Source organism: Miniopterus schreibersii, assembly GCF_964146895.1.
Source record: "Miniopterus schreibersii genome assembly, chromosome: 14".
Lineage (NCBI taxonomy): Eukaryota > Metazoa > Chordata > Mammalia > Chiroptera > Miniopteridae > Miniopterus > Miniopterus schreibersii.
In genome coordinates, this window is record NC_138114.1 from 16,823,226 (window position 1) to 16,838,222 (window position 14,997).

Here is a 14,997-nt window from a genome sequence, read left to right on the forward strand (position 1 = left end):
TAGTTTGGATTTCTCCCCAAAGAGACCCTGAAACAAAAATTTGGATGCTAATAGTTAATTTGGGAGGTGATCCCAGAATTCAAGAAGTGTAAGGGAGTGAGACGATCGCCAAAAAAAGGTGGTCTGGGCAATTAGGGCTGAATCCCATTGGGGACTCAGAAAAATATGGTTCAAAGTGTGGTCCATGGACTGGCAGCATGATTATCTCTTGGGAGCTTGGTTAAAAGTACAAACTCAAGAATCGATGGCTTATTAAGCTCTTGAGATGATTCCTATGTGTTGGTAAATTTTGAGAAACACTATAGTAGATCATACTTCAGAATTGCCCCATTGAGGGGGTAGGGAACTGGAGTTTTTAGCCTCCAAATCCCATCTCTCATTGGTTGCAGATTGCTATCAGGAATGTTAACTCTGCTGGCAATTCCAGACAAAGGTGAAGTTGGAAGCTACGGGCCTGTTCAAGATCTGTCTACCAAAGCTGTAGTAAATTCTGAGGTGGATTGAGGGAATATGGGTAGGGAAAGAATCTGGCTAAGGGCCATAGCTTTCATCAAATTTTCATGTTTAAAAGTCTGTGAGCCCACCCCAAAATTAAGGACAAATGTTTGTTGGGTGCCTCTATATACCAGGTATTAGGTCAGACATCGGAGGTACAAAGACAAATAACACATGCGACAAAGAGACTTCACAGCCAACCATAAAATAATTATTAAATGCCTACTCTTAAGGTTGGGATAAAAAGAAAATTCCAGGGTCTGCTAGTAAACAACTCTAAAAACCTAGAAACGTAATTTTTCCAAGCTGAGAATGTCTGAAATCTTAAATATAACAACAACAAAAAAATCATGATACAAGTTTACTAATTTACAGGGAGCCCAGGTTGGTTGTGAAATTATTTCCTTAGTAGCAAAGTCTACTTGAAAGTCAAATTATTATCAGAAGTTGCAATGGTGGTCTAATGCATTAAAGTGCATACTTGTACAGGATCCAGCTGGAAATCCAGTCAAATCCTCAAGCTTTGCATTTGCCTGGACATTCTTCTTCTGTTAAAACACTTTCTTCACAAATGGTTCATACATTTGAATACCACAGTTCACAGAAGCCACACATTGGCAGCAGAGCTATCTGTCTATTCTGCTCATGCACATCTTCTGTTTGCCATCGCTGTTTTAAACCTCAGGAGAGTTTTAAACTCAGGAGCTCAGGAGAGCTCCCTTTTAGATATGAGCATGTGCTCTCCAGTGGGTCCTAGTCCCCAATACTACCTATTGTTTTACACCAGGCCATCTTTTTTTGTTACTTGCCTAGCCTCTGCAGTCATTCGAGTTAGCAACTCCAATGGTTCCTTTTACATAAACCATATGCCCATAATACTGTGTCCCTAAAATAACCCAGATAGCTCATTCCCTAGCTGAGGGTCCAGGGCTTTGCTGCCTAATACTGTTGTCACTAGCTACATATGGCTGGCTACCGAGTGCTTAAAATGTGCCTAGTCCGAATTGAGATGCTCTGTAAATATAAACACTGGATTTTGAGAACTTAGTCTGAAAAAAAAAGAATGGAAATTACCCAATTAATAATTAAAATATTGCTTACATGTTGAAATGATATTTTGACTATGTTGGGTTAAAAATAACTAAAATTAATTACATATTTATTATTTTTTAAAAATGAAGCTGAGATTTTAAGTTGCATAGTGGGGCTCATAATATATTTCTACTGGATAGCACTGGTCTAGACTATGAGAGCTATTCAGGGGCTTTGAGAAAAGAAAATGAATTCTCCATTTATTTCTATTTCCTTATTTGTTCCCCTCTGTTTTATTCTTCCTTGTCGACCAACGTTAAGTCCACCTTCTGTGCCCAGATGCTACTCAGTCTGCGTATAAAGTTGTCTGAGAGCCCCGCCGGTGTCGCTCAGGGGTTGAGCGCGGACCCACGACCCACCCCATCCGGGCTTAGGGCTGGAGACCCTGGTCAGGGCACATGCGAGTTTCAGGCCCGATCCCTGAAAGGGGGCTGCAGGAGGCAGCCGATGGATGATTCAGCATTGTTTCTTTCTCTTGCTCCCTCTCCCTTACTCTCTTTGAAATAAATAAAAACATATTTTAAAAAATAATAAAAAACCCCAGCCGGGTGGCTCAGGGGTTGAGCATCCACCTATGACCCAGGAGATTGAGGTTGATTTCGGGTCAGGGCACATGCCCGGGTTGCAGGCTCCATCCCCAGTAGGGGGCGTGCAGGAGGCAGCCCACCAATGACTCTCATCACTGATGTTTCTATCCCTCTCCCTTCTCCCTGTCTCTGAAATCAATAGACATATTAATAATAATAATAATAATAATAATAAAGTTGTCTGAGAGCCGAGAGACAAAGCCCTACAGCTGTGTTGAGTCACTAAGGACGTGTCGGCCGGGCAGCAAGCAACACGTGCGAAGTTGAAACGACCCAAGGAGATCCCCTTCCGCATTCAAACACCTGTGTTTATGTTCCACTAAAACGCACACCCACGTTTATTTCCTATTTTGGTCGGGCAAACTGATGGGGGTGTGGCCCTCGCGGATAATCATAAACATTTCTGTGGAACCAAGTGCCATTTGCAAATCGGTGTAGGGGAAGAACGGATGAAAACTTCCTGAAGGAAGGGAACGAGGAGATGGGAAGGTCGATTTCGGTCTCGCTCGTTCCATCTCTACTCGGCCTGCAGAAGGGAACTGCCGGGTAAACGGGGCTTCAGCTAAAGGCGACACTGCTCTAAGTTTGAGGCACTTGGGAAAAGAAGGCCACATCCCTAAAGTTATTCCAGGGCGGGGTTCGCTGTACTAACACCCCCCAGCCCAGCCCAGCCCGCCCAGCCCGCCCAGCCCGCTGTAGTTTCCCGACTCTTCCGCCAGCTCAAGATGCCAACTAGCTCTCGCCCACTGTCAGCCCTACGCACGCCATCCCTGAAACGCCGCGCGGCCGCCATTTTACAGCAACTATCGCGAGATAAACTTCGCGGCCTGGAGCCTGACTCATTTACTTTCCTGCGAGAGGCTCCTCTAGGGTGTTCTCGCCGTAGTGGTGGAAAGTGTCGCGAGAGCTGGTTGCCTTGGCTCCCTGTAGCTATAGCAGCCGCGGCGGTTGAGGATGCGGCGGCAGAAGCGGTGAGTGCGACACCCTCAGGGGGGCGGGGCTGGAGGTAATGGGGTGCAGGGGGTAGAGCCTGGGGGGTGGTGGGGAAGGTCAGGTCGCGGGAGGAATGGGCCCGAGTGTGACGTTTGGGGAAGGACCCGGGTCCAGTGGGTCCAGGGACAGGCGCCGGTCTGCGCTCGGGCACTCGGGGAGGGCTGCTCCGCTGGGAAGTCCAGAGGGAGGGACCGGGGTGTAGCAGGGTTCAAGGAGCAGGGACCGGGGCGTGGAAGCTTGTCTGTGGTGGGAGTCGTGGGGCTCAAGGGACTGAGAATTGGATAGAGGGACCGGACTCCATTGAGGAATAAGTGGGCAGAAATGGGGTACAGCTAGGAGGAGGGTATGTTGAATGGGAGCACAGAGGTTGGGCCCGGTGTACTTTGCAGTGTGTGCGTGAGTGTGAGACACACCTTCGCAGGTCCCGGGGGTCCGCCTGAGGCTGGTCCCAGACTTGAACGGCGCCAGGACCTAGGTCCTAAGTGGCTTGGCGGGAATGGTGACGTCCCGGACCTTCACCATCCCCCCGCCCCTCCAGCGAAACGCGCCGCGGGCTCTGAGCTGTGAAAGGAGGTTCCTGGTGAGCTAGTGTTAGTCGGTGCAGAGACCGTGAGTGGGGTAATGAATGATTGCTGCTCTGAAATGAAGTGTGGGGTGGGAGCCGGAGAGACATTTTTGAGAAGAAAAAAAAAACCGCACAGAACACTCAGGATGTTCTTCTTCTAGAGCGTATTGAGTTGGAGGAAGGGGGTGTGTGCTGAGATCACATTTCTTCCCAGATTCATTCAAGTGCAGGATCCTTTACGGTGCATTTATTAAATTACGTACGCAGAGTAAAATCCGTTTAGATGACACAGTGAAAGAATGTGCAGCAGGACACTTAAACCTTCCACGAATGTAATTTAAAAACGAAGAAAAGTGTTTTTTTATTGCCGCAGTACCAGGCTCAACACTAGGGATAGTTTTAGTTACTTGAATATAAAACCTAGCAGTGTGTTCCCTAAGTGTACCTAGTCAGGTTATTTGCCTTTTAAGAAATGGATGAGGGTGTATTTTAGAAGACCGCACATGTTTTGAATATCTATCAATCTGAAGTAAAAGGAGTCAGTCTCCCAGGAGTTAAAATAACCAAGAGGGCAAAACATTAGTCTCTGAGTCTCAAGGACTGTTTTCTGGAAACAGGTTTGAACTGCTTTTCTCATTAACTCGTATTTCTAGTGAAAACAATGAAATCATAAAAATGATTTCAATCTACAGACACAGCTTTCTGATAATTTTGCTCACTGTCTTTTGTAGGTATAAATTTGCAGGGGAGAAACCCCTCTTTTGATTATGTAACTGGATTTTTCCATATTGAGGTTCACAAATTCATTAATTAGAATAATGGCTTTTAAATCCTTCTAGAGCTAGCCTTGATGTGGTCATTGAAGCTATTTATTTGATTTGTGTTGGACTAAAACTTTTAATTTGTAGCTTTAGCAGCTACACTTTAAAGTGCTTTTTTGAGGCAAGAGAAAGCTTATGTGGCTGGGTTCAAGAGATTTCTGCATGAACCCATTAACAAGCTTTACTGAGTTCTTATTATGTGTAGAGCACTGTGTGTAAGACATTACGGAGTGGGGGTGGGGGCGTGGGGGGAGATTAATTCATTTATCCATTCCACAAACATTTATTGAGACCTATTTTGTGTTTGATTACTAAGCCTTCAGGATACCAATACAAGTAAGCCTTGCTCTGCCTTGAAATTGCCCAGAGCCTAGAAAGGGAGAGTGATAGAGAAACAAATAATTACAATGTAATAAAACACAATATATGAACACAGACTCATGCAACAAGGTTTTGGCCATGAGTAGTTTACATAGTATAGTTGACAAGACTAAAAAGAAACAAAGAATTTAAAACATTACAAAATATTAAGCAAATTCTGAGCTCTCTGATGGATCAGTAAAACATATAACATTTCTCAGAAGAAATAAAAGATTGGAAGCTTGACAAAATTCACAGGCCAGCTTATAATTTAATAGTCTTTTAAAAGTACTCTTTAAACATAAATATCACTGAACATTCTTAAGTCAATAATAATAATAAGCATAATAGCTGACATTTATTGAGTGATTATTAATATGCCAGGCACATTATCTCATTTTATTTTCATAGCACTCGACTCTTCAGCTGGTACTAATACTTCAATTTTAAAGATAAGAAAACTGAAGATAAAAAAATTAAAGAAGTTGCCAAAGATCACAGAACTAGTAAATGTCAGATTAGGGATTAGAGTTAGAAATATATGTGATTGGAAAAACCTAAGCAAGATTCCTTTCTTTTGCAAGGGGGCAGCCTTGAGATGGGGAAAGGAGGGCAGAGGTTGAAGGTGGAATTGGCCAGAAGACCAGAATTTAATCTGTGTCTTTATTCGTAGATTTTCCTTTCTCAAATATTTGCACTACATATGGGGAATGAATTTGAATATTACTGGGATGCTAAATATGAAGTTTAAGTTGAGTAAGTTACCATATTTATGTTGTATATAATTGCCTAGGGAGCAGTGCTTGGGAAAATAATTATAACAAGCAATTGTTAACATTTGTAGGCTTCCAGAAAGTGATCATTTTTTATTTTTTATTTTTAAAATTTTTTTATCTTAATTGTTGGAAGTATTACTGATGTCCCCCTTTTTCCCCCCATTGACCTCTTCCACCCCACATCCCCCCCCCCAGCCTTCACCACACTATTGTTTGTGTCCATGGGTTATGCATATATGCATAAAAGTTCTTTGATTAATCTCTCCCCACCCTCTCCCCTGCCCCCACCTTCCCTCTGAGATTCATCATTCTGTTTCATGCTTCTATGTCTCTGGATCTATTTTGTTCCTCAGTCTATTTTGTTTATTAGATTCCACATATGAGTGAGATAATGTAAAACTGAATTGGGAAGAATCAGAGAACCTGAATAGGCCAATAACAACTGATGAAATTGAAGCAGTAATAAAAAAACTCCCAGCAAACAAAAGCCCTGGTCTGGATGGCTTCATAGGGGAGCTTTCTAATTCTTTCAGTTGTAGGGTTAGATAGTTTACTAAAAATTTTTCTTGCTTTTTGAGGTAGGCCTGCAGTGCTATGAACTTCCCTCTTAGGACTGCTTTCACTGTGTTCCATAGATTTTGGGTTGTTGTGTGTAAATTTTCATTTGTTTCCAGGAAGTTTTTGATTTCTTTCTTGATCTTATTGGTAACCCATTCATTGTTTAATAACATGCTATTTAGCCTCCATGTGTTTGAATGTTTTTGAGTGTTTTTACTGTAGTTGATTTCTAATGTCATGCCATTGTGATCTGAGATGCTTGATAAGATTTCAGTCTTCTTGAACTTGTAGAGACTGGTTTTGTGTCCTAACATGTGGTCTGTCTTTGCGAATGACCCATATGCACTTGAGAGGAATGTATATTCTGCAGCTTTGGGGTGAAAAGTTCTGTAAATATCAATTAAATCCATCTGATCTAGTGTGCTATTTAGAGTCATGATTTCTGTGTTGCCTTTTTGTCTGGAACATCTATCCAGTGAAGTCAGTAAGGTGTTAAAGTCCATGACTATGACTGTTGATCGCTCCCTTAAAGTCCTTAAGGTTATTATTGATAGGTCCTTATTTATTGCCATTTTAATTCTTTATGCCTATGTTTCTCTCTCTCATTTCTTCTAATTACAGCAGTCTTTTTAACATTTCCTGCAATGTACGTTTGGTGGTGATAAACTCCTTTAGCCCTTTTTGTCTGGAAAGCTCTTTATTTCACCATCTATTTTGAATGATAACCTTGCTGGAGAGAGTAGTCTTGGTTTCAGAACTTTGTTTTGTATTACCTTGAATACTTCATGCCATTCCCTTCTGGCCTGTAGAGTTTCTGATGAGAAGTCAGCTGACAGCTTTATGGGAGCTCCTTTGTAGTTAACAGATTGATTTTCTCTTGCTGCCTTTAATATTCTCTCTTTGTCTTGAATTTTTGGCATTTTAATTATGATGTGTCTGGGCTTGGGCCTCTTTGGATTCTTCTTGCTTGGGACTCTCTGTGTCTCCTGAACTTGTGTGACTTTTTCCTTCACCAGGTTAGGGAAATTTTCTTCCACTATTTCTTTAAACAGGTTCTCTAACCCTTGTTTACTTTCGACCTCCTCTGGCATTCCTATGACATGAACACTGTTACGTTTCATGTTGTCCCACAGCTCCCTTAGACTGTCCTTCTATTTTTCAATTATTTTTTCTTTTTGGATCTCTAATTGAGTGATTTTTTTCTTCCCTGTCTTTTAATTCCCTGATCCGATCCTCAGTTTCCTCTAATCTGCTGTTTATTCCTTCCAGTGTATTCTTTATTTCTGCTATGTCATTCTTCATTTCTGACTGGTCATTTTGCATAGTTTCCATATCTTTGTTCATGCTGTTGAGCATCCTTACAATCAGTATCCTGAACTCTATATCTGATAGATTGCTTATCTCCGTTTCAATTTAGCTCTTTTTCTGGAAATTTCTCTTGTTCCTTCATTTGGGGCTTGTTTTTTTGTCTCCCCATTTTGTCTGCCTGTTTGGGTTTGTTTCTATGAATTAGGTAGGCCTGCTAGGACTCTCAGTCTTTTTGTAAGGCCTCTGGTGCAGGCCAATGTCAGACGCTGTTTGTGACTAGCTTTGAATACTGTTTCGAGCTATTAACAACCCTCGGCTTGAGGTCTCCTCTCCTGGGACTGGGTTTGGACAGGACCAAGATATACACCAAAGTGTGCTCTTCCAACCCCCAGGTCCAGAAGCAGATCAGGCAAAGACTCAAAGCACTCTGAGGTCTGCCTCTGTCTGCAGGCTGATTGATCTGATTCTCTTAATGAGCCTCAGGCTGTAGAAACTCCATGGGATAGGAAGAGAGGTTTTCCAGCAGGGTGGGCCAGTTGCTTCCCCCACCCCAGGTGAAAGCAGCAAAATGTCTGCCTGAGAAAGGTGTCCTCTGCAGTATGGGGGGATCACTCTGCACAGGAATCCAGAGGGATGCCCTCTGAGCTCTCTTTCAAGAGCCCACCACCGTAGATTCTCCTCACACAGCTCCAGTCCACTCTGCCCTCCCTCTGCTGGAGCCCAAGACAAGTGGCTGAGTATGAAACTTTGTGCGTTGGCTCTTTAAGAGGGTGCCTGCATTTCCGGCTATCTCTCCCTGGCAGACAGAAACCTGGCTGCTTTTCACAGCCAGATGTTATGTGGGCTCATTCTCAGTTCTAGTGCTTTTGGAGATTTAGACCCCAGAGTCCTCAGTGGGAACCCCCCACAGCTGAGATATCCCTGTGGACTTTCAGCTGCTGCCTGTGGGAGCCCAGCCAGCCTTCGCACCTCCGCACTTCCTACTGGTCTCTATGTGGTCTCCACTTTTCCTCCTTGCTTATGAGGGGTGCTCTCCAGCTCATCTTCGGTTGCAGTTGATTATTCAGGATGGCTTTTCTATATTTTATTTGTAATTCCAGTTTGGTCCTGGGAGAGTGTCAGTGTAGCTTCCACTCAGTCTGCTGCTATCTGAAAGTGATTATTTTAACAGTGAAAATGGTTATCTATATTCATATATATAGCAAATGTTATCACAGAAGACTTTAAGGGATTAAGTCATTTTATTATACTGTAGTTTTATGTATTGAGAAAAATGTGTATACGTATCATGTATTTATATATTTGTTTTCAGATATGTATTTGTATATTTACTTCTTTAAGCTCCTGTTTCAAAACCTAAAATGTGATTTCTGGTTGAAATTCAAATTTTATATCTTAGTACATGGTTTCTTTAAAAATCTAAGTGAGAATAAGAAATACCATCAGTGAACTTTTGATACTTAGTTCTAGACTTAGTTGAATGCTTAGAGGTTAACCAGTACAATTCATTCCTTGTATGTTCAGGAAACTAAATCCTAGAGAATGTTTAAATGACTTGCCCAAAGTCACACAGCTACAATGTTCCAGATGTCTTGATTGCCACTTAAGTGTTTCTTCTACTGTACCACATTGCCAAATTATATTTAATAATTGCTGTACATAGAGTTTTAGATGCTCTCAGCTAATTTTGGGAAACCAGTGTTGTCAGGAGGCTATTGATGGATGGCAGAGTACAAACTGATTACTTGTTTCCCTTATATTGTACATTTACTCCTACTTATATTAGGATAAATGCATTCAGGTAAATTATTCAAATGCTTCTGACATTTGGTTTGTTGTAGTATTACTGTTTCATTTTTCTGTATCCAGCTGCATTGGCTGGCTCATTTAATAAATATTTGTGTGTCTTATAAAAAAAGTGGAGAGGGTTATAACAATGTTGTAATACATAATATTCCTAAGAAATACATGCAGATTTGAAGGTGAATCTGAGATGTAGTTTTATTTCATTGAGTTGACTTTGTGCAGGCCCTTATAGTAGGCTGGGCGCTTATGGGTGTTTTTTTTGGGGGGGGGGGGACGACGACTTATTTTTGAGGCATTGAGACATTTTTCCAAGAAAGGTTTAGAGCAAGAGAATGAGATAAAGGGAAGAGTCTTGAGGGCTGAAAATGGAACTTACTCTCCAGGAGGGTTTAAAACTGAAAGAGCAGTTAACGTGTGAAGAGGGATAATGGTCTACAATCATTCTTGAACTTTCACCCTCCTCAAGAGAGCCTGAAGACCTTTCTTCTACTTTGATACACATACCATCTGGAAAGATTCTATCCATTTACACTCCTCCAGGGATGGGTGGGAAAAGTATTATTTTCTCAGCACTTATATTAGCAATAGTAAATAGACATTGAACAAACCAAAAACAATTTACATGATAGGTGAAAAACTGGCATCTCGTTTTAAATTTCCATATCTTTTTTTTTTTTTAATGTTTTTATTGATTTCAGAGAGAGGAAGGGAGAGGGAGAGAGAAATAGAAACATCAATGATGAGAGTCATTGATTGGCTGCCTCCTACATGCCCCCACTGGGGACCTAGCCTGAAACCTGGGCATGTGCCCTGACTGGGAATCCAACCACGACCTCCTGCATGGCTGGGCCCATTTCTTTTCTTCTTTTTTAAAAATTTCTTTTAATTTTTTAATCCTCACCCAAGGATATGTTTACTGATTTTTAGAGGAAGGGAGGGAGAGAGAGAGGGAGAGAGAGACAGAGAGAGAAACACCTATGCGAGAGAGAAACATCTGTTGCCTCCGCTACGCACCCCAACCTGGGATGGAACCTTATTTATTGAATATCCCATCCCTTTCTTCACTGATGTGAAATCATATCTTCATCGTGCTCTAAAATGCCATGTATACATATGTATGTGTATTTGTTTCTGACTCTCCCTGTTCTTTTCAGTTGATCTATCTGTTTATTTCTGGGCCAATATCACCCAGTTTTAATTATTGTTGATTTATATTGTGTTTGAAGGTCCGGTTTCTTCTGTCTTAGAACATATGTAGTAACAGATTTTTTTTTTCTTTCAGAAACAGGCTTTTAAGTTTCATCACAAACAAAAATTCTGTTGGGATTGTAACTGAGATTTATCACAACAAACAGATTACTTTATGGAAACATTTATAATGTCAATACTTTCCACTTAGAAAAGCATATTCTCTTTATTCACCTTAAAAAAATTCTTCAGAAAAGTCTATAATTATCTTCATATTGATCTTGTACATGTTTAATTTCTATGTATTTTTTAATTCATTAAAGTTGGGATCTTTTACCTCATGACATTTAAAAAATTGATTATTGCTGGCATATAGAACAGTTATTGATTCTTCTATGTTGATCCTGAATTGGGTTACCTTGCTAAAATTTTAAATTAAGTATAATAATTTTTCATTTGATTTTTTTGGATTTTCAAGATTTTCTAGCTATTCATATCTTTGCCAGTTTTCATTTTGGCATATGCAGTGCTTCCTGATTTGGACATGTTTTAAAGCTATAATAAAATATTAATCCTTTATCATCTAGCTTGCAATGTTTTTTATTTTTCTATTTGTTTTTATGGGACACCTCTTGACAATCAGTGAGTAACATTAGAATGGGCTAATGATTTGATGTGATGTTATCTTAACAATAGGAAAGTTCTAAGAGGGTTAGAATTCTTTAAACCAAGTCTTATGAATAAAACTATGAATTAAAATGAGAGAGGGAAAATCCCACTTCTGGTACAAATAAGATTTGATTATAAAATCTAAAAACTCATTTAATCTTATTTAGAGTGATTTGCCATCTGAGTTAAAGGAGTTGAATTTAAAGTTGGGGATAAGATAGCTTAATAAAATGATCAGATTGAAAATCCACAATAGAATATATAAATAATAATTGTATCTCATTTAATCATATATAGAGAGAAAACTAGTTTTTCTGATTATTGTTATGCTTGGGGGAAAAATTCTTTAGGAGCAATGTCCCCTCACAGCTCTCTTCTCAAGGGAAACCCTGACATGTGGACATTCCTGAGGTTAGCGTTATGAGGGAGGCTGGCATAATAGAACATGGGCATTGGAATGAAAGAAAACTTGGGTTCCATTCCCTTTGTCAGTTATTGGCACTGTGATCTTCAGCTCATTAAGTCATATCCTCATCTGTAAAATAGGGTGTTCAAAAATGGTAGCTATTATTAATTTTCAGACTATGATATATCACATCAAATAGTATCTACTGCTCAAAATTGATATTGCTGTAAAGCTCCATTACACGGTACAAATATTCGATGAAAACGAATGCATGCTATAACTTAAAGGGTCAGAATTCATCTGTTTGCTGCTGAATCAGTAATACAGACCCAGTCAGATTAGGGGTTAAGACAACTAAGCACCTAGTATGGAGGCTAAAAAAAGATATAATACTTTTCCTTCTACTTTCTCAGTTCTTCTAGCTGGGCTAATCAAATCAACAGAGACAGATTAACAGGAGAAAATAAAATTTTAGTACATGCACATGGGGAATTCATATAAGCATGAAAATTCCAAAGACAGGTAAAATTGGGTATATATGGCATTTTGGACAAAGGAGAAAAGAGAGGGAATAGGGTCTTGGATTTCAAAAGTAAGAATGGCCATTTATAGGTAATTGAGGAAGAGCAGAACATACATGGCAGGTCAGTTTTTGCTAGGCCACTCAGAAACAATGGGACAATGGAGGTGTGGGGGTGTGGGGGAATAGTATACAACTAATAGACCCAGCCTGAAGCCCTCCCTCCTATTTACCATGCTCAGTTCAAATTAGGCTGAGGCGAACATCCTAAGATTTCTTTCCTGAAGCAGGTTTTTCTATCTGAATCTCTTGGGTAGAAAGGGAAGAGGGTCAAAGATTTTTTTCTGAGTCTTTTGTTTCTTAATAACCAGCTTGAAATCAATATCCCAAAAGGCAAAACTTTTGGTCCCCTTCACTAGGATTAGGACCACCTAGAAGCATGTTAGAAATGCAGAATTAGAATCTGCATTTTTAACTAGATCCCCAGGTGATTCATATATACCTTAAAGTCTGTAAAGCAGCGATGTGATGTACAGTATCTAAAGGAATGTGGTAACTTCTAGATCAAAGGTCCAGTTAGCAGTTCTGATGAAACAGCAGGAGTTGAGATGATAGGAGCTATAGAAAATTAAGCAGGTTGTCCCAGTGTGGTTTATTCACCTAGGACCTACTCAACAAAGTGAGGGATACAGGGGATATCAAGGAGAGAGGGCTGGCAAAATCCTGCTTGGGTGTCTGGCTACCAGTCAAGGGGCTTGGCATCTAGAGCAACAGCTTTAGTTTCTGCAGGAATCTAGACTGGCTGTGTATTGAATATGGAGGCCACTAGCCACATGTGGCTATTAAAATTAAATAAAAGTAAAAATTCAGTTCCTCAGTCATACTAGCCATGTTTTGGGTGCACAATAGTCACCTTTGGTTGCTATATTGCACAGCTCAGATATCAAATATTTCCATTGTTGCAGAAAGTTCTGAGAGGAATAGGCAGAGATACCAAGATGGGATGTCTGCCTTAAAGGCTGGGTCAAAATGGCTATGTATAGAAGGTAGGGAAAATTCATGAGTTGCTGCTGGTCACACACCTAACTCTGCACCCCATTCCAGATCTTTTCCATTGCTGATAGCCGCTAAGTTCCCTGTCCTATTTAGGTTTGGATGTGCCTGCAAGTGAAAGCCATCAACTGAAAGGTAAGGGAAGGCAGAGGCTGACAAGGAAAATGTCTGGGAACTGTGAGTTGAAAGGGGTTTTCCAGACATAAAAGAACATTGGGAAAAGTAGGAATGGTTGGATATGGAGTTGGGAAAATGACATGACTTGCTAAAAGGAGCAGTTAGTTGTTAGAAAAACCATATTGCTTCCAGAAGAAAAAATACTGAAAATTAATTCTAATGTTCAAGTTAATGCAAAGCGAGTCACCAACTTGATCACATCTTCACTAAAATTTTTAAGTTGGCCTATCAATATAAAAAATATGGACACATTTTACACTATTTAATGAGAATTAATTGAAAACTAGAATTTATTTTGAGGTTCACTTTTCAGTCTTTTCCCCCAGAGAGTACATCTATAGAAAAGGCTATCCAAATTCTATTTATTTTTGTTTTGGAGATAGTGCTGTATAGTAAATTTGTGTGTTTCTCTCTCTCTCTCCCTCTCCCCTTCCCTCCCTTTCCCTCTCTCCTCTCTCTCTCTCCCTCCCCCGCCCCTCTTTTTTAAAAAAAATATTTTTATTGGTTTCAGAGAGAGAGAAAGGGAGAGGGAGAGAGAGAGATAGAAACATCAATGATGAGAATCATTGATTGGTTGTCTCCTGCACACCCCCTACTGGGGATCAAGCCTGCAACCCAGGCATGTGTCCTGGCTGGGAATCGAACCATGATCTCCTGGATCATAGGCTGATGATCAACCACTGAGCCACACCAGCTGGCTCCCTCTTTCTCTTTATTGATGATTTATATTAGATACATACATGAATATTTATATGAATGGAGTATGTACACAAATGTTTTTAATCTTCTGTTCTTCTCTAAGAGTTTCTCTTATTTCTTTAAGTTTGGCTATATAAATGTTCATTATAGACAAGTGGCATTTAAGAAAAAGTTATTACATTCATTACTTAGTTTTTTGCAAATTGCAAGTATAGACCTGTCATTGTTGGTATGCAACAAATGAATTTTTCTGAAATCCATGTTTCAGTATTTTAGCACTTTCTGTTAGCAGTACCTTCCTGTACCATATTGAAAGCAAGAAACATGTTCTACAAAGCACATTTTTCAAATAGCATTTGAGTTTTTAAATTAAAAGAGAAGCCAAGGATAAGACTATCATTGGACTCATGCAAAATATATTTTTGTCAGTCTTATTTTGACCTGTGTGTAGGTTCATTTTTTTCTAAGATGTGAAACAAAGGTTTTCAATATAAAGTAGGTAGGAAGTCAATAACTTATTTGCAATTTCCAGAAAAAATAAATTTTATTTTCTCCTGAAAAGAAATTTCTGAATAAATATCTTTGAGATAATTTAGTAGTTTCATAGTCAGATTTGTAGAAAAATTCATTCACTGTAAAAACAGAACTTTCTTCCTTATTTGTGTTCCATTGTCTCATTCCTGACTTGGGCTCAGCTCTTGATTCTCTGTGAAGATCCGTTTCCTTTTGGATGTTGACCCCAGGTCAAAGCTGTATGATGCCAAAAGGAGACAAATTCCTTAATCCTCTTTTGCCATTTCTTTTAGCCTCTTATTTATCTCAACTTGTGGTCATTTAAGGCCAGAAAGGTGTGAACAATTGAGAATTTCATCATGTGTTCTTTCAGTGTTGGAGAACCCAGAGAGAGGCAATATCATTTTAGTC

The 14,997-nt window shown here is 40.0% G+C and overlaps 1 protein-coding gene across 4 annotated transcripts in view; it reads left to right on the forward strand.

The window, feature by feature from the left end:
- The first annotated feature begins 3,043 nt into the window (after positions 1-3,043).
- The window catches only part of USP54 (ubiquitin specific peptidase 54), a 102,301-nt gene continuing 90,347 nt past the window's right edge, over positions 3,044-14,997 (forward strand). For 2 of the 4 annotated variants that reach the window (XM_081158171.1, XM_081158172.1), the window contains exon 1: positions 3,062-3,145. The gene's annotated coding sequence lies outside the window, so the exon portion shown is untranslated. Of the gene's footprint in view, positions 3,181-14,997 lie in introns of all 4 variants that reach the window. The other 2 variants (XM_081158169.1, XM_081158168.1) reach the window with 2 other exon arrangements.